At 43.8% G+C, this 19,363-nt stretch overlaps 1 protein-coding gene across 2 annotated transcripts in view; it reads left to right on the forward strand.

Moving 5' to 3' along the window:
- The window catches only part of TMEM45A (transmembrane protein 45A), a 628,573-nt gene that overhangs the window by 195,190 nt on the left and 414,020 nt on the right, over positions 1-19,363 (forward strand). The window lies entirely within an intron of this gene.

Below are 19,363 nucleotides of genomic sequence, written 5' to 3' on the forward strand. Positions count from 1 at the left end.
TGAGAGTAGGTCAAACCTAACATAATTAAAGAGGAAAATACAGTGTATTCACATAGCTGGTTTTCTTCACTGAATTGAACATACGTTTGTTGGTGTATCTGAGAAGTATGTATGTGCTGTATGCCCACAAAAGCATACAGCAGATGTACACACACACACACACACAAATAATCCATTCACTCAGTCCCCCATAGTGTGACTGCCAACACGGTGCCTGGAAAAAACACACTTCACCAACATAGTCTGTGCCCCCTCAGGTCAGGAAAGAACTGTTCCAGCCCTGTACAAATTAGAGAGTGGGGAAGAAACAGAGAGTGTGTGTGTGAAAGAGAGAGTGAGAGAGAAAGCAAGAGACACTGTTATTGTAGTGGTATCCATCCCTTGCAGATAGTGCCTTTCTGTGTTTGCAGTCCCTTGAATTTTGGACCACCAGTGGTATCTGATGGACCCCTTGGTACTTGGTAGGCACCATGCCAAAATGGTGACTGTTCCTGGCATAAAGCTATTTAAACTCTACTTAGAGGTGGCTCTGGCATAATAATTTTGGATATCCACGCCCCAGTCATTGCCTCCCCTGGCACAACATTAGACATCCTTGACGTAATATAACCATTTCTAGTCTAATCATGGCCCTCTCTACAAGACGTTCTCCATACCTGGCACAAACTTGGTCCTGCATAATGATGGGCAACCATGACATGTTAGCATATCTGGGCTTATGGTGTTAAGCGCTAGCATAATGGTGGCCTGGCATTATCATAGCTATCATTGGTGCTTCAGACGACATCCGTGGCCCTGCAGTTGGTATCCTTGGCATGGGATTTCAATACATGGGCAAGAAAATTAAAGGCTTTTCAGAGGATTTTGATTGATGGATTCAAGAATGAAGGGTTTGCCCGTGATCGAAAAAAGTGCGCATTTTCAGAAACAAACACACCATCACCTGGAGACAAAATGAATGTGGTTCTAAAATGTATTTAACTCTGATCTTTGGATGAAAGCAGATTTAGAGTGGATAAAGGATATTTTCTGCTGGTGTTATTTCCTTCAGTTAAGAGAGCACCTGCTGCTATGACTCCTTTCATTACTCTTGTGGGCATTTCTCATAATGGAAAATTCTTTACGTCATTATGTTGCTGGCCCTGTTGGCGTGCTGAAGTTGTTGCTACTAGCAATCATGCTTGGGGTCATCTCTCTTGTGATAGTGTTAGTAGTTGGGGTGATTTCCATTGATCAAAAGTATCTCTCATTACAGACCAGGTTGGGGATCCCTAGTCTCCATCTTCGCAATGGGCAGAAAAGGGGCAAGCAAAGGCAATCATCTTAGGCTTTCGAAAGGGAACGGCAAGCGAGAGGGAAGAGGACACTTGTATCTTACACACTATACATCTCCACCAGTCTGAAAAAGGAGCAGTTGTGACTGACACAGTTAACTTGTAGTTGTGCTGCACACACAAAATACACTGAGTTATAGCTTTTGCAAATATAACACCTATAGCATTTGTAATGCAATATGTGTTGTATTTATGTGACTTATATGTATTGATATTACAAATAACAATGGCTTTTAATTTTTTAAAATAATTAATACTTGAATAAAAGTTAATTGTAATTGAGTCGGTGGAAGGGTGAAGTGAGTGGGGCAGCAAGTTGTAGTGGAGAGAAAGGAGGGTGAAGTTGGGAGAGATGAAGGTGAGACAGAGAAACAAGTTTGAGCAATTGGCATTGTAAATGACAATGCCTTTATTTTAAGTTTTGGTTTTTAAAACATAAATGAAAGGCATTGTCATTTCCAATGCCAATAGCTTAAACTCGCGTAAATGCGTGACAATAAAATACCGATTTAAATTTAGACACCTCAGATATTTCAAAAGATTCAGTTTGACACATGTTGCATGACACAGATAAGGAACCGGCTCACCTCCTTAAAGTGCAAAGAATTTCAAGTAACTAAAATAGCCAGCTGTGTTAAAGTTAAGGGGTCTGGTAAAAATTAAATGTGTGTCCTTAAAACAAAAAAAGCCCTATCACAATTTGTACATTTTATGAAGATGCCGCTGGAGTTTTTGCAAAAACAGGACAAGTGCTTGCAGTTTTCAAACAAAATATTCTGCCCTACTCGGTAACCAATGACACATTTCCATCTGTGACTAACAGGCCTTTCATCCATCATAAATCAATGAAATTAAAATGACTATTATAAATAAAAAATATGTTACTTCTGCACAAAAATACTTTTTGGTTGGCACGTGGCTTATAAATAATAACCGTGCTTATAGTATAGCTTGATGTTAGCTTTTGAAGCTAGCTGACAATTGAATATGTGATCAGACATTTTTATTTAATTCATAATATGTATGATGTACTTGAAAAAGACACTTGTGACGTCACGCGAAAGCTACCACTGCTTTATTTTCCCAGGGTCGGCCTAAGGCTCTTTTAAGCACTGACATGCACGGGGGCACAGTTTGTGTGCCCCCCTCAACTGCTCATAGCCCACTGCAGATTTTGGACCGTACACGGGTGCTCAGAAAACGAAGATAAACCCGAGACGGAGGAGGTGGTCTGTTGAGACGATCCCGCCTGCCATTTTGCCAGAGGCCATGGTAATGATCCCCACCTACCAGTGAGCCTGAGACTAGCTCTGCACCGAGCAATAGAGTTTTGCTTGGGTGCATTTTCCTGCCCCACCGTCCCCGCTGCTGACAGCGAGCCGCGCTGGGGAAACTGAGCGGCTCTGGGGGCTCCCCGAGGCAACGGATACGGGCGGCTCTGGGGATTTCACCCGCCATTTTGCCAGAGCCGCAGGAGCGACTCCCACCTGCCAGTGAGCCTGAATCCTGCCCTACATTGAGCGACGGGGGTGCGGGTGTTGCTGGGGTACAACTTCTTGCCCCGCTGTCCCCACTCCTGCCAGCGAGCTACACCGGGGGCTCTAAAGAATCGATGGCGGCTCTCTGGGACGACCTGTACGGATCCCAGTACCTGGTACCTGCCCAGGCTCTGGATGAGGCTCTGAACCAATGAGAATTTTATAGGGATTGCATTAGAGTCGTATTAGATGACCACCATGTTAGGAAGATTCCATGGGTTGTCCATATTGAAAATTGGCTTGTCAAGCTGGGTCTGGAAGATTTTTGGCTGCAGGCTTCTGCATTACCCCGTGGTGCTCAGGATAAGCTGAAAACGTCCTTTTGGAATTTTGTATTAGGAGCCAAACTCTCTGCTGCATTCTCTGACACCCTGGTAGATTCCTACTTGATGTTTAAAAGTGTACCTGAGTAGAAGCAATACTTGAATATGGTTATTAATCCTACTGCACGTGCCCTTTATTTAAAATTTTGATTGGGGATCTTGCAATTGGCCTTGTGTACCCAGTCCTGGATGAAAAAGGAAAATTTATCGAACCTGTGCCTGATGAGTTGTCAAGTACCAGAGAATGTTGAACAATTGTACTTTTTTTGTAAGGACTATGCTAAACAGCAATTACTCTGGACTATTCCTCTCTGTAAACTTATCGGTTTTAGGGACCACCACACAGCCCTTAGAGTATGTAAAACCAACAGCGGAGAATGTGTGGTATATTCAATAGCGAGATTCCTGTCGGCAAAATGGCACATTGGGTCAAATGCTCTTTAAAACAGTAAGAATATCTTTGCACACCTAATATCTTGTCCCAAATGTATTTATGATTTGTTTCAAATCATTTTTTTTTATGTCTTATCTAAATTTATTTGCAGGAATTGAATTGACTTTATTTGCAAATCTTTTTAGCTTTGGGATGCTTTAAAAAATATTTTCTACTAATTTTTCTTTTTTGATAATGGATTTTAAAATATGATGAAACTTGTATTGTCGGTCTGTAATTTTCCCAAAATTTTTGTATTACCTAAGCATTATTTTATGAATTTGTATGTTTTATTATATCTTGATTCTGAATGTTTTACATTGCTCTACTGAGCCGAAATAAAGAAAATATGATGATGTATGCTAGGGGGTACCTTATGCGAAACATAATACATTGAAACCTGCAATCCACATATAAGGTTGCTTTCTAACCTCCTTTTTTAGGTCTCGCCTAACATTGCAGTGCATGCACTGCTCGCTGGCGAGAGATATTGTGACAGAGGGATTCCAGAAGTGGGCTTGAAGCCCCGCCCCTCATTGCCATTCTCTGGTGTCACTGTTTATGCTAAATGGTGGGCTGCCATTGGAAATGAGCTGTTTGCGTTGCCTCCCTTTCGCCTTCTGGTCCAGGCCATCTGGACTGGATCACCTGCTTCACAGCTGTCGTGAAGCAATTTTTTATCTCAAGAGTCATTTTATATAAACAAGCCGTGAGATCCAGTCCGGATGGGCCGTCCCAAAAGGAGACAGGAAACTGCGTGTTTATTTTTGCATTGCGCTTTACTTAAAGTGAAAGAGCAATGCAAAAATAAACAGCAGCTGCCTTCCCGCACGCTGTGCATGGCAGGGTGTGACTGGCTCCAGGGGAAACTTCTGCAAGCAGAAATGAAGAGTTTTTGCAGGTGGGCTGAGAGTCAAACAGTGAAACTCTGTCCCTGCTGAGGCGGCGTTAGTGGCTGCAGCTGACCAGCTTTGTGGTTTTAGTGCGAGTTCTGTCCTCGTTTTTCATATATACTCAGTCACCTAAACCGGTATTGCAATTTGGTGAGGACTCAAAGTTGCAAGGCACGTGATTTCACTGTATCTGTATATTTTTGTAGCCACATTAAAGTTGCCCTTTGTTAGCAGTCGCCCCACTTGCCGACCAGAAATGTCCGCTGCCCTGAGCTAGGGCGCGGGAAGGCAAGTCCCCATGGAGTGGTGCACCACAGCGCCTCATTAAAACACTGCTATGGACAAGTGATACCCTGACCCACTCTCTTCTTGAACTGGTGTCCGGTAGAGCTCGCCTTATGCATTATAACTCGTAAGAAGATGGCGCACATTAGTCTTTGGATTTAGAACTAACATGCTGGGATCAGCAGCCACCTCAATGATCTGCCAATATTAACAATTGCGTTCAGGTGGGATTTGTATTTTACTAGAAGACACCCAGTTTTCCTTTAGAAGATATTGTCGGTTTAACAACCATCTTTTGAATACTGACCTGCCTTTACCCAATTCTAACTCTAAAACCACCAGTGCATGGTCTGAAAACCCATTTTGGAGAATTTTCTGCTGTAAAAAAACTAGATTCCTGGAAAAAAGAAAAAACTCAATATGTGGAAAAAGTGTGAAATCTCTCTGAGAAGCAGGTATAAGCCATTTCCGTTGGAAATGCAGTTCCCCAAGGGTCACCAATATCAAGCATTGAACTATAGCTATGTACAGTATCGAGATTTTTTAGTTTTAATAGTTTTTTTGAGTTAGATGAGGAATCGATCTTGGGGCTCATTGACAAATTGAACCCCCCCCCCCCACAATCAAATCTCCCGGGACTTGGATTAATGATTGGAAACGATCCTCATATGGGAGGGGATTATCCTCTACTGGGGCATATAAACTAGCAAGTGTCAAAGGCAGATGATCTACATTACAGGTGCCCCAGCACCATCTGCCACTTTGATCACTCGCAAACATTAACCGCCTCAGCCAGCAACTGTTTACTCAGAAAGATCGCCATCCCTCTATGTGCTGCTGAGGCGGAGGTGAAACCCCTGTAGGCTGCCCAGAATCTAAACATTGCAAAATCTGAGAATTTCCCGGCTGGGATATGGGCCTCTTGTAATAAAATGGCAGAGGGATTCTCTGTTTGCTCCAAGCCTCAATGGCCCGCATTTTCCTCTTGTCATTAAGACCATTCACGTTAAACAAAACCACTTTAAGTATTTCCTTATTTCCCATTACGTGGACAGAACAAATTTCTGAATGACCGCAATTCAAAAGATATACCTTTAACAAACTCAGAAAGAAGTCTCCAACCCGAAACTCAGAGTTCTTTGAGCGAAATCATGGCTCTGCACCATTCCACGTGGTATGGGATTCGTTCAAAGCTTTCTTTTGAGGCCTAGTAATAGGTAAAGATGCAGAGAATTCATTGAAAAGGAAGGAAGATAAGCGGGTATTACAGCAAAAAGTGCAAGGTTCTCTTGATAGATTTTTTTTCTAATCCCTCGGCCCTAAATAAACATCAGGGGGAACAGGCTAAGCGGAACTGGTCTGAATTATACTATGCTAGAAGTGATACTCTTTTCCAGCACAAAAGGCAAAAGGTTTATGAAGAAAGCAATTACACAGGGAGATTTTTGGCATGGCAGGCTAGGGAACGGGCTGCAAAGAACCAAATAGCAGCATTGAGATGCCCTATTTCTGGTTCTCGCACTGAGGATCCGGGTGAAATAGGAGATATAATGGTTCATCATTATAGGAATATTTATGGCCAACAGTTACCAATTGAAAGATCGTCATTGGAAGATTTTCTTCAGGGATATGATTTACCTTGGCTAGCAGAGGAGGATAAAGGGCGTATAGTGAGCCCTTTTACAAAAGATGACTTAAGGGAGCTCATTAAATATCTTCCAAATGATAAAGCTTGCGGCCCGGATGGTCTGCTAGCCGAATTTTTCAAGACGTTTTTAGGTGTATTTGGGGATTATCTATTTTTAGTTATAAATTCAATTTTAGAGGGTGGGCCTATTCCTCTGTCATTTAGAGAAGGAAGTGTAGTCAGCTTTTTAAAAAAAAGGTAAAAACAGTGAAGATCCTAACTCATATCGCCCCATTACGCTTTTAAACTCTGACTACAAAATAATAACTAAACATTTAGCTAATCGTTTTAATGGAATTGCTTCATATTTAATTCACAATTATCAAAATGATTTTATTGCTGGAAGGCAACTTGGCACTAACACACACTTTTTAGTGGAGGCACTCAACTTTTTTGTATCCTGGGCAGATTTGGTATCCCCTCTAAAATTACAGAGCTGGTTAAGAAGTTATACTTGAATGCTGAGACCAACATTATTATTAATGCTTCTAAGGTTGGCCAAGTAAAAGTTAAAAGGGGAACCAGACAGGGATGTCCGCTATCTCCGGTGCTATTTGCCTTTTTTATTGAGCGATAGCTATTAGTAAAAACAGGGATATCTGTCCTCCGCTGCCTAATCTGGACAAAATAAAATTATATGCTGATGGCATCATGCTTATTATAAAGCCAGAGAAGGAAGTGCAGGTAAAGGCCTTCCAGATTTTTGAACGATACAAGGTATTTCGAGGGTATAAAATTAATTTTAAAAAACCTGAAATATTACTTTGCGGTGGCGGGGCATCCAGTGATCTGCACCCTGATATAATCTCATGTTTAAACACCAATCCGAAGAGGTATCGAGGGTTTTACTTTTCACCCTTGATCACGGAATGACATGATCTAAATGTTGTTCCATTATTAAGAAAAGTTCAAGATCTGTTTACCCGATTGCATTCTCTCCCATTATCTATTCTAGGCAGGGTGGCTTTAATTAAAATGTCAGTGCTTCCACTTTTTAACTTTCTCTTTTCGGCAATTCCATGCGTCCTCGTTAATTCCTTTTTTTAAAATTAGAGTCTATGTTTAAATCATTTCTTTGGGGCAAGAAGGTCCCCCAAATCTCACAGAGCACTTGGGAGAGCTAACCCGCAGAGGGCGGGTTAGCTCTCCCTAATTTGAAGGAATATTACTATGCATATTTTGCACAATATATGTCTGGATTTAAGCAGGAATTACATTCGTTTTTTTTGTATATTTTGTAATGAATTTAATCTGTAAAGAACATCAAATCCACTGCCCACTATCAATTTTTAGATCCCCCTAAATTAGTTTGTTATAAGTGTTTACATTGGTTTTATTATAAACATCAGGCTTTCTATAGAAGATACTCTATTTCTGCAATTAACAGTTCAATTCTGATAGCAGGTTTTTTTGCCGCGGCAGGAATGAAAGATTCGTCTACAATCAATCAAAATTGGTCTAAGGCAGGGTTCCGGAAACGTTCGGATTTCCTGCAGAACGATAGATGGTTAAATATAAGCGAAATGTCTTGATTAATTCCCTGTGATTTTCTTCTCCTGGGGTCAGATAATGCTCATAGGAAGTTTTTCAGCAATCTGGACTTGACCCAGATTATCAATCAAAAAAGTTTAGTTCAAGACTTATTTGAAGATACGGTTTTAAAGAAACCTGGGGAATAGAAAAAATGTCTAGCCTAAATCAAAGGGAAAGATCTAAAAAGCTAAGGCTATAATTAAATGAGAAAAATATGAGGAGTTGGAAATTATTGCAAATGTTTGGTCTACAATTAATAAATTAAATTTCAGCATGGTCAGAGGGGCTAATTGGCTGAGGATGATATTCTTCAGCAAGTGGCTTCTGTTCAGACCTCCTAGTTTTATAGCTAAGGCCTATCCGAACCAATCGAGGCAGTGTTTTCGGTGCCACAATCACCCTTCTGCCAATTGGACGCATATAATATTACTGTGCCCTCTGATCCAGAAATTCTGTATCAACATTTTTGATTATTTAGCAACAGAATGTATATCATTAAGTGGCCCCAATGCTCTGTTGATAGTGCTTGGTTATGATCCAGACCTCAGCCTACCAGACAAAACAATTAAACTTTTATATATTGGAATGGCTGTCGCCAGATCACTTCTACTTCAAAGATGGCGATCAGATTTAATACCATAAAAACACGAATGGATCCGGAAAAGGGCACAGGTTAAAAGAAGCGAACGAGCGTATGTCTTACGAACGGGTGGGCTCAAAAAGTTCGAGAAGATATGGGCTGAGTTCATTAATTGTTATGCTTAATCTGTAGAATTGGTATTTGAGCTTTCATTGGTGGTAGCCCGACGTTTATAATCTGTAGGGGGGGGGGGGGTAGTTGCACTTTATTTAGTTTAGAATAGCCTTTTCACTTTTAGTAAAAAATAAATTAGGATCAAGTTACCTATGTTTTAACTTGGTTCATATTTTAGGAATGTAAGAACTAAGGATCGGTTTAAATTGTTAGTAATATGTGGCAATGGACTTTGTTTTAAGACAACAGGCGTATGATCATGTTGGATCTAAAACGCAGCTTTTGATTTGTCAGCTTGTTGAATTCCTGATTGGTATTCTCTGTTAAATTATATGAATGAATGAATGAATGAATGAATACCTTCTTCTATAGCGCATGGCTACTCTTGAGCATCCCAGCGCTGTAAGACCAAGGGAACGGGAAGACACTATTGAAACAAGTGTGTCTTTAAACGCTTCCTGAAAGCGAGATGATTAGACTCATGCCTGATGTTATCTGGGAGTGCGTTCCATTCTTTAGCTGCATGCACAGAGAGCCGGCGGCCACCCATCCGCGCCAGCTTTATCCTGGGAACTACCAACAAGCTCCGCTGGTTGGATCTCAGAGATCTCACTGATCGATGGCGACAGAAGAGGGGATCCAGAATCGGCGGTCCAGCGCCATAGATGGACTTATGCGCCAAGCACAATGTTTTGAAAGTAATCCTTCCCTTGATGGGTAGCCAGTGGAGATGTTGAAGTGCGGCTTTCGCTGAGCATCTTTTGGGGACTTTCATGAGCAGCCGAGCGGCACAGTTTGCAGAACTTTTATGGTGCCGACTGGAGCTCCCATATAGACGGCGTTTGCATAATCCAGCCGCGACAAGATCAGCGACTGGACCAGCAATCGTCTGGCTTCGAATGGCAGGAGGTCTAGGACTTTTTTTAAGACTCTCAGCAGCCCGTAGCAGGTTGCAGCTACCTTTTTAGCCTGATAGTGAAAACCAAGGGAGGAATCTAGCCAGATCCCCAGGCTTTTTATGTGAGTCTTGGGTGCTGGGGGGGGTCCCAGGCAGTGAGGCCACCAAGGGTCCAAATTAATTGGGGCTTTGTAGCCCAGAAGCATAATGTCAGTTTTAGTCCCATTTAGCTTCAAACAGGAGGAGGTCATCCATTCCAGAACCTTGGTGAGACACGGGGTCAGATTATTGATCCCCTGATTTAGGGCATCGTTCCTCACCAAGGATACAACCAGCTGCGTGTCATCGGCGTAGGTAACAAGTTGGATTCCCCAGGGAAGAACCACCTCAGCCAAAGGTCTCATATAGATATTAAATAGAGTGGGGCTGAGGGAAGATCCCTGGGGAACGCCATGATTCAGTTGCAGCTGGCTGGATGACACCTCTCCCTCAAAGACGGAAAAGCTTCTTTCTGATAAGAAAGAATGGAGCCATTTGATGGCCACTCCGGAGACCCCTGTGAGACGCAGCCGATGCAGCAAGAGAGAGTGATTTACAGTATCGAAGGCTGCGCTGAGGTCCAACAGGACCACCGCAGCACATCCTCCTGCATCAACAATGCCCCTAACTGCCTCCACTACGCCACCAGAGCCGTCTCTGTACCTTGTTTTGCTCTGAACCCTGTCTGGGTGGAGTGTAATCCATCCGTGGATTCAATAAAGGACGAGAGAACCTGGTTGACATGTTTTTCAGCTATTTTACTGATGGTAGGTAGAAGAGAAATGGGCCTGTAATTGGCCAGGTCTTCAGGATCCAAGCTAGGTTTTTTTAGCAAGGCTCTGACCTTAGCCTTCTTCCAATTGGGGGGCACAACACCGGAGGCCAAAGATGCATTGATGACCTGCCTTATCACAGGGCACACTGTCCCTGCTACCTGTTTCAGAACTGCCGGAGGTGCAGCATCTACCGGGGAGCCTGATTTAAGATTGGCAAGGAGACTTTCTACTCCATCCAGATCCAGAGGTGGGAGGACTTTAAGATCTGCAACTGGATTAGGGTCTACTTCCTGGTCCCCCCTTTGTCCGCTCTCCCAATTATCTGGGGAATCTATCACTGGTGCAAAGCCGGAGTAGATATTCGACACCTTGGATGCGAAGAAGATAGCTAACTCCTCACAGTGTTTCTGTGGGTTCAAAACAGGGCTAATAGTCCTGGATGTATTGGCTAGGGATTGAAAGATTTTAAAAATTTCCCTGGGGGCGTTAGCTGCTTCCGCAATTTTGCTCTGGTAGTAGGCGGCCTGTGTTGTTTTTAATAGGTTTTTGTATGGTCTCAGGGATGACCTGTATTCGTTTTTCGCGGCGACTGCGTAGTTCTTTCTCCACTTCCTTTCCGCACGTTTGCACAGTTGTTTGTGTTCCTTAAGTTCCTTGGTGTACCAGGGTTGTTTGTTGGGGCCCTCTCTGTGCAATAGATCTTTTTTGGGCAGAATAGGGTCTAGTGTGGAGTTGATCCAATGCTCAAAGGCTTCATTGGCAACAACCGGATCCTCATGGGGGGCGGGCGGGCAGCTTTTCAGGGCTGCCTCCCAGTTTTTAGCGGGTAATCTAGACCATACTCGACTGACCTTCTTTAGAATGGCGGCCTTGTGGATCTGTGTTACTGGGGACCACCTGAAGGATAGTAGTGCATGGTCTGACCATGGTACAAAACTGGGCTGACCACACTCTATGTTTTCAAGATTAGTAAAAAAGTGGTCTAATAGATGGCCGCCAGTATGCGTGGGACTAGTCACAATTTGTTCCAGTTGTACCACTCTCAGGGTATCCAGTAGACATTGCGATGACACGGCATTGACTTCATCCAGGTGAATGTTAAGGTCACCCAAGATGGTAAAATTGGGGGAACTGCTGATGGAAAGGGAAATCTTATCTAACAGATTATTGCAGAAGTCATGAGAATCACCTGGGGGTCTATAAACCAGGATCCCAGAGAAGGTGCAGGTAGGCGAAAGGGATATAGAGAAGCCAATACTCTCACATTCCAAGAGTGGACTATCCGAGGTTCTACATATGAGATTGTTTTTGCTGCTAATCTGATGTTAGAGATGAATTTTGATGAATGAATATCAAGATGCTACTTTTTGTAATATATGGATTTCAATAAAAATATTAATAATAATAATTACATTTAGGTGGGCGGGGGCATTGGAGGGGGGGGAGGGCAGGGGGCGGTTAATTTCACATGTTTACTCAAGTCTCACTCTCAGCCTCCTTGCTGAGGAAGCCAGACAACCAATTAGTGCGATTGTAATGGTGATTTTAATAATTGGGCAGATGGCTCATTTAGCAGCTGCTGCCTTCCTCTCCTCCCCGCCCTAGCCCCATCCATGTCATGCTGCCCTTTGTGACAGAGTGAAGCCCCAGGAGAGGCTTTCACTGACCTCACGTCTTACCAGCCTGGGAGGAACCGCAATCCAGGAGCCACCATCACTGCTCTTTTAACACTTAAATATGTGTGATGTCTTCTTGTAATAAAAGTACAACACTAAACGCCATGATCTTCTGCTGTGGCGTTTGCTCTCCTCCCCCAACGATGACCACCTTTTAAAGAAAGAACATTCTCTTAAAGGACCCGTCTGGCCGGGTTACAGGAAACTGCGGTGGTTCAGGGTGCAATTAAATATTTTCCCCTTTACCGCCTCCTGCCTCTGAGGGGGACGCAGTTTAAGAGGCAATAAGGGGCATTACCAAATTTTACCCACGCATAATCTATAGAACTGCCCTTCCATTCTCTCTCACACAAATGTTCATGCCTCCCTCCCACCCAACTAAGGCCTCTCTACTCTTACTCACACCTATATCAAAATAACGGACACTCCATGGGTTTTTCATCAAGGCATGTATGTAAGGCATGGGTTTAAGAATGTGAACAAAAGAACACCCGCCCTTCCCTTCAACAGTACCCAACAGGCTGCCCAGAAACATTTCATATCCCTAGCGTCAAGGCTGATTCTCTCAAAAATGCTCAACAATCGCAGAGTGTGCTGGGTGTTCGCCCGGTTGGCTACCCGCTGTGATGACGATGACAAGCTCCGAAAATCACGAGGCCGAGCCGGGGCTGCACAGTACATGGATGTCTGCTCGCGGCTGTGCCACCGTGTCATAATGTTGGAATAATTAGCCCTGCTGCTATGACGGAATCTTCAGAGGAATGCAAACTAATAACTCAGAACACACAAGCATTTGCAATGCAATAGGTCTCGCATTTATGAGAGTTAAAAGCTATTGGCATTGTAAATTACAATGCCTTTTATTTATGTTTTAAAAAGCAAAACAAAAATAAAAGGCAATGTCATTTACAATGCAAATAGCTCAAACTCTCGTAAATGAGAGATCTATTGTATTGCAAATGCTTGTTACAATTGGGTTGTGGTGGCATAATGGCTGGTTCCAGCAGCCAAAGTGAACAGCAGTTCACAAAGCATACCTACAGCTGCAGTTTAAATAAGGAAAACAAGAACAGGGTGTGCATTTGTTTGAACTCTTTTTCTGAAAATGAATAATGATCAGTTGGACGGATATATTTATGGCAATGTGTTTATTTTTTGCATACTATAGATCATTACAGAAAAGATAGAATCTCTGCAAGTTTCTACACATTTTGAACTACAGCATTTTTAGGTCTGGCATGACAGCATACTTGTTGAAGCACTGTTGAGAGGAGGCTTTGGCTTCGTTCATATGTCGGTTACCCTGAGTGCAGCATTTGATTCAGAAGAATTTGTGTATTTGGTCTGGGAAAAAATCGTGTTGCACTCTTATAGGCTTGAGGGGGGTGTTCCCTCGCCTAATATGGCCACCACATTCTAAGTTAATGGCTTTGAGGCTCATAAGGGGAGAAACTGCCCCATACAGCAAAAATGTTGGCTGATAGGGTTTTCCGTTCACCAAGTGGCTTGATCCAGCAGCAGTTTGGCCTTCTGAAGTGTGATGTTGTGCTGACTTGCATATTAAATAGAGCACAATCAATACAAAGTTAAAGAACCATATGAGTATATCATTAAGTCTTCCTGCTGATGTAGAAGACCTACTTTTCATACCCAGTGTCCTTTGTAAAACCTGCCCCTCCTATTATGGGATGGCACTCTTAGAAGACAGATGTCTTTTAAATTGTTGTGGAATTACATCTTGGCGGAGTCCTCCGGGTGTGTTTAGGAGACTGAACCTAAGGCATCGTAGACCCTGCAACAGCACTGAACTGTGGGTAAGTAGAAGTAAAGAAGGAGGGAAAGAGTCACACTGGCTATATATATATATATATATATCAATCCTCTTTCCAACACTTTACAACTCTGGCCCTTTAATTGGAACTGGTGTGCAGTGCATTCTCAGTGAAAGCCCTCTTTACTTGTACCACTTTCACCCTCCCACTCCTGGCACCATATGCCACTCCCTTTTACTGGCCCCCAGTCTCGCTGCCCATCTCTGCCTTAGTACCCTCAAGCCTTTTCCTTCTTTTCTGATATACCTCTTGGCTCTTCGGGTGTGATGTGGTGCCTCCCTTCCATTCTAACCACACTGGCACTCCCCTTTTCTCTGTTACTCTGCCCTACAAGTTTGAGATATATCTGCCCTTATATATTGGCTTCTCTTTTTCCTCCCACAACCATGCTAGTGCTCTCTGCCCTTCTGCCATGGAATCAATTCTCCTTCTATGCTGCTTACCCGTCCTTCGTGTGAGTACTGGTTGAGTGGTGTACCAACAAGGGTTTAGGTTAAAGAAGTATGCATGTGCGAATGCAGTCCTTAATTTGGTCACATGACCACATCAAAAAAGCCCAGGAAGTGCTACATCAAGAAGGAAAGATCATCTTCAAAATAGTCTGTATGGTCCACAAGGCTTGCTGAAGAAAAGGACAAGGATGCTTACCCCTCACTTCCTTCACAACAGAAACCTGCATTCAACTAGAGCAAATCTGATCACTCAGCATAGTTATAAGCCACTGAAAAATTGAGGATTATGCTGGTAGTTTACGGCCCCAGACTGAAAACTCCTGCCTCCAGGCCTAAAAGCAGACCCAAATTACTGTGATGCAGAAAGGGACGAAAAACAACAATTCCAACTTCCTTTATTTGAACTTAAATAGGGAAGCAAATATTTTATTTGGGCCTCTCCAGCACTGAATTTCCTCGTTATAATGTCTTGATTCTCATCTACATCGCTCTGAAGTATAGTCGCGACATGCAGCGCTGGATAAAAAAATTCAAAAACAAATAATAGAGACTGTGAAAACTGTCATAGTGTGTGCTGTCCCGGACCACAGCAGGTATGTGTTACATAAAAAGCAATGATGAAACATCGATGGCAATTGTGTTTTATAGAGATTGTAGATTTCCACCCTGTGTTCCCCGTTCATCGATACATCACATCGAATGCGTGGTGCCGCTTGTGTACACTGACAAAATGTTGTACAAGGCTTGTAATCGCATCTTTTTTTACTTCATGTTTTATTTTTTTAACTTTTGGCCATGCTGCACAACATCTTCCTGATGTACAGCATTGTCAATAGGTATTGGCAAAACCAACAGGTACCAAAGTTGAGACCTTTAGGCTTTGCCACTACTTGTTTCATATTGGAGTTTGTGTGACCTCTGCACAATGCATTGCAGTAGTCCAGGAGTAGTTTATGTAAACTAGTGGTGATTCTATCTTAGAAAGTAAATACTGGATTCTTACCTTTTCACTCTTTAATGCTGACAAATACAGTTTCAGGTAGTAGGGAAAAAAAGATGAAATTCCAAACTACTCTTCAGTGGGCTACTGTGATTCTTCGCTTTCCCAATTCAGCTCTCAGCATTGCATGTTGTTGTGTACATGGAGTGTAAACACAATATTGTCAGATTTGCTCCCATTGCCAATATGTAGAGCTAGAGCCATCTTATACACAGAAGCTGAGAATGTGCCACCCCTATGCATTGAGATGTTGATCATGCATATGTGCCCTTCTCCTATGACCTGGCTCAAACTGCACATACTTCTTCTTTATGTCACACACTTTCCACCAACTTGGAAGATTTCAACAGTATGTGTAGGAAAGTAGGATCTGCTTCTGTAGGATGGTTATCCTCACTTTTTGCTAAATGTGAGACTGTTTTTGACTAGTCCGACTTGGGTCCTGCTAATCAGGACCCCAGTCTATCTGCTTTCTCCTTAAACTGTTATGTTATGTACTTAGGTACACTCCAGATTGGATACTGGGGTACCCTTGTCAGTCCCTAGTATATGGTACCCATGTACCCAGGGCATAGGTACCCCAGAGGCCTACCATGGGCTTAAGCATGTATTATGCCACCCGTGAAAGGCCATACAAAATGGAACTACAGGCCTGCCGTTGCAGCCTGTGTAAGTTGGTGCATGCGCTACTTACTTAAGATATAGGTTTACTATAACTAAGGATCACTGCACTTAAAACCTATCAGCAACCCCTAAAGCAAGCCTTTACTATGGTGAAGGCAGGGCGCTTAGTTCTAAGTGAGAGGGTGCCACTGCATGAGCAGAACACCCCTGCAGCCTACAGAGTACATTCTTCCGGGCTGTCAGTGAAGCAGCCATTTGCGACATATAGAGTGGCATTATGCTACCGTGTGATGACCAACTCTAAAACGGCTAAAACAAACCCTATTGTGTTTGGTGTCAAACATGTTGGAATCATACCCTCACACCGGTAACCAGTGTGGGAGGTAGGATTCCCCCCTCAGAAGCAAGCTTTGTTGGGTCCCTGGTGTTCTTGGCACCAGTCTTCTAGTCCTGGGCAGCACACAATGGTTGCGGACGACCAGAGACACATTTCTGCCCTCCTTCTGCGGAGCCAAGCCTGAGCAGGGGAAGGCAGAATAGGCATCCTGCCACAGGGAGGTGTGACCACCTCCCAGACAGGATTTAGTGTATTAGGGATGGGTGGGTGCGCTTGCCAGTGACCAATAATCTGCATGAGGGGCACATTTAGTGTCCCTGTGAATAGTCCAGTTCAAACGAGTCCTGGCAGCTGTTTACTCCTGCTCTGGTGCGAAACTGGACAAAGGACATGGGAGTAACCTTCCCACTGTCCAGTCCCTCCCATGGGATGGCCCCCTGAATCTGTCCAACCCTCTCCCATGGGTACAAAAGAGCTTACCTGGCTGTAGGACCTTAGATTCGATTTGGACAAGATTCTGAACCAGAAACCACTGAACTTCAACCGTCTGGACACTCTGAACTTTGCTAGACTTCGTATGGGCCTGACTCCGTCTCTCTCTCTCAGTCTGAAGCATCGTCTGTGCCTGTGCACCATACAGGATCCATGCAGGATCTGTGGAGCATCAAGGACGAGTTAAGATATCTCCCTTGGAGTCAAGGAGTCACTCCCCTGCATTCAGAGGCACTGCAACACTGCTGTCCGGTCTGCTGACCCTGAGCTGCTGTTGACTCTGTAGGCTTCAGTAACACAAGAGGTAGGTTTCTACCTCCCATTAGGTCCGAGCTGCACTCTCACTAAGTTTGAGGTGAGAATCCCTCGTGGGGGCTGCAATACCTGAACCCCTGTGCACCATGTACATTTACAAGTGCATATGCTTGTTGGCGTTTCCCGAACAAAGAAATTGGGCTACGAGTAGCCCCAACCTCTGGTACCATTTCCTACCAAGAACTCTGGCCTCCTCACACCGAGTGCTCTGTGGACATTTGTTTGGTGAAATCACTTGAGGTTCTGTTGCGACTCGTGTGCCTCCGGCCTGTGAGTCCACTTGAGGGTCAACTTTGCTTTTCTTGGGCTCCCCTGGTTGCTCTAGGTCTGCCCTGACTTCCCTTGCTTTGGTGAGTCTCCTGGACCTTGTTGGTCCAAACCGTACACATCCTTGACCTTCTGCGTGAGTGTCACAAATAAGGCAGGTTGACTAACCTTGTGAAGATGGTACAGCAGGAGCGATGATGCTGCTAGTTTCTCTCTTCCCTAGGAGTGGCACCTCTCATGAGTCATATAAATATATTCTCCACAGAGAGGACCTCACCAGGGGAAGGGAAAAATGGAGAAATAAAATATAAAGGACTGGCAGCCAGAAACCATCTACAGCATGTGGTGACAAGGTAGTTGTTACACGTTCGGTCTGCATTCTGTTTCCTGCATGAAGACACAAGGAACATTCATGAATACACCCCCCAACCCTATGAACATCTGCAATAATTATCGATGTACCCACTCACTTTTGTAATCTGCCACAAGCATCCGAGTAAACAAGGCACAAAAAATAAAAAAATAAAGCAAAGGTGAAGAAAAGAAATTCAGATAATCAACAGTTCTTGTAAGCTAAAGCCTTAGCCATCATTAGAAAATAAAGTCGATAGCATAGGAAGCTACTTAGCTGATGAACAATGTCTCTTCTGACTCTTAGTGTAGTATTTGCAAGAGAATCAAAAAACAGGGAAATACCACTTCTCCCCAATAAACAGTACTCCTTAGAACATGATCCGAGCCACTCAACAGCTCTGTGGTGTCATAAAATCCATCAAGTAACAATGGCCCAAAAAAGAAAGGGAAATGTACAAAATAAATGTTTAGAGCCACACAACAGCTTCACACGTTAGTTCCTTCACTAATGGCTCCAAATTCGTCTTCTTTCCGGCACTCGAAAATAAACGGAGCAGAGAACGTCTCACCCGCTCTCAGCGCATCTTCTCCAGCACGGCTTCTCCAGCGCGGCTCACCGCGGAAGGCAGGTGAAAGCTCACAGCAATGCACAACGCGATCGTGAAATTCGTCTCGCCACAAAGTTCAAAACAAACAGCAATCCAAATGAGCATCTGCTCATCCACAGCGGCACAAGAGAAAGTTTCAAGGAATCCACACAGTGTGGACGTACCGGCAAGTCAGCTTCCAAAAATCCGGAAAGGCATCAAACTCAGGTGACAAGCACCGATGGCTTCCCAGGAGGAACAGTTATAGGAAGTGAAAGGAGGTAGAGGGACATGAAAAGAAGACAGACTACGTATCAGGCATTCTGGGATATGTAGTCCTTGGTGTCAATGGGGCTGAAATCGTGACAGTGAGTTGGCATTACCAATGCTTGTTGGTGCTCCTGCCAGACATCGACCCTTCAGTACTTGACATCCTTTGTTAAACAGCTCATATCTGGCTCCTGGTTGTCCTTGAAGTCTCCTGGTCCCTGTACCTACAGAGTCAAGAACTCCATCAACCAACCTGAAGCACCCAACATCGGTGGGCATTTGTCTACAGAGCCCCTGGTCACTATGAAGTGACCCAGACTCTGTCCGCTTTGCTTTAAGGTACTCTTCGACAAGAATCCACCTTTGGATTCCAACAGACACTCTTCTTCCTTCCAGCAGCAGCTCTTCTTGGAAGGCCTCCATTGGGTTAGACGGCGGATTCTGACCCAACTTCAGACCAATGCACCCGACTTCCCTGGGATAGGTAACTCGGGTACCTCGATATCCATGGGTGGTGTGTCCCTGCAATCTCCTAACTTCCACGGGGTTTCTTCGAAGCCACTGGGAAGGGCCCTTAAACTCTACGACTTCAACCGCGTCTCTCCCATAGAATTGAACGAAGCATGCAGTCGTGTTCCCACACTGCACCCGTCCTCCGTAGGGT

The sequence above is a fragment of the Lissotriton vulgaris genome, chromosome 8, assembly GCF_964263255.1.
Source record: "Lissotriton vulgaris chromosome 8, aLisVul1.2, whole genome shotgun sequence".
Lineage (NCBI taxonomy): Eukaryota > Metazoa > Chordata > Amphibia > Caudata > Salamandridae > Lissotriton > Lissotriton vulgaris.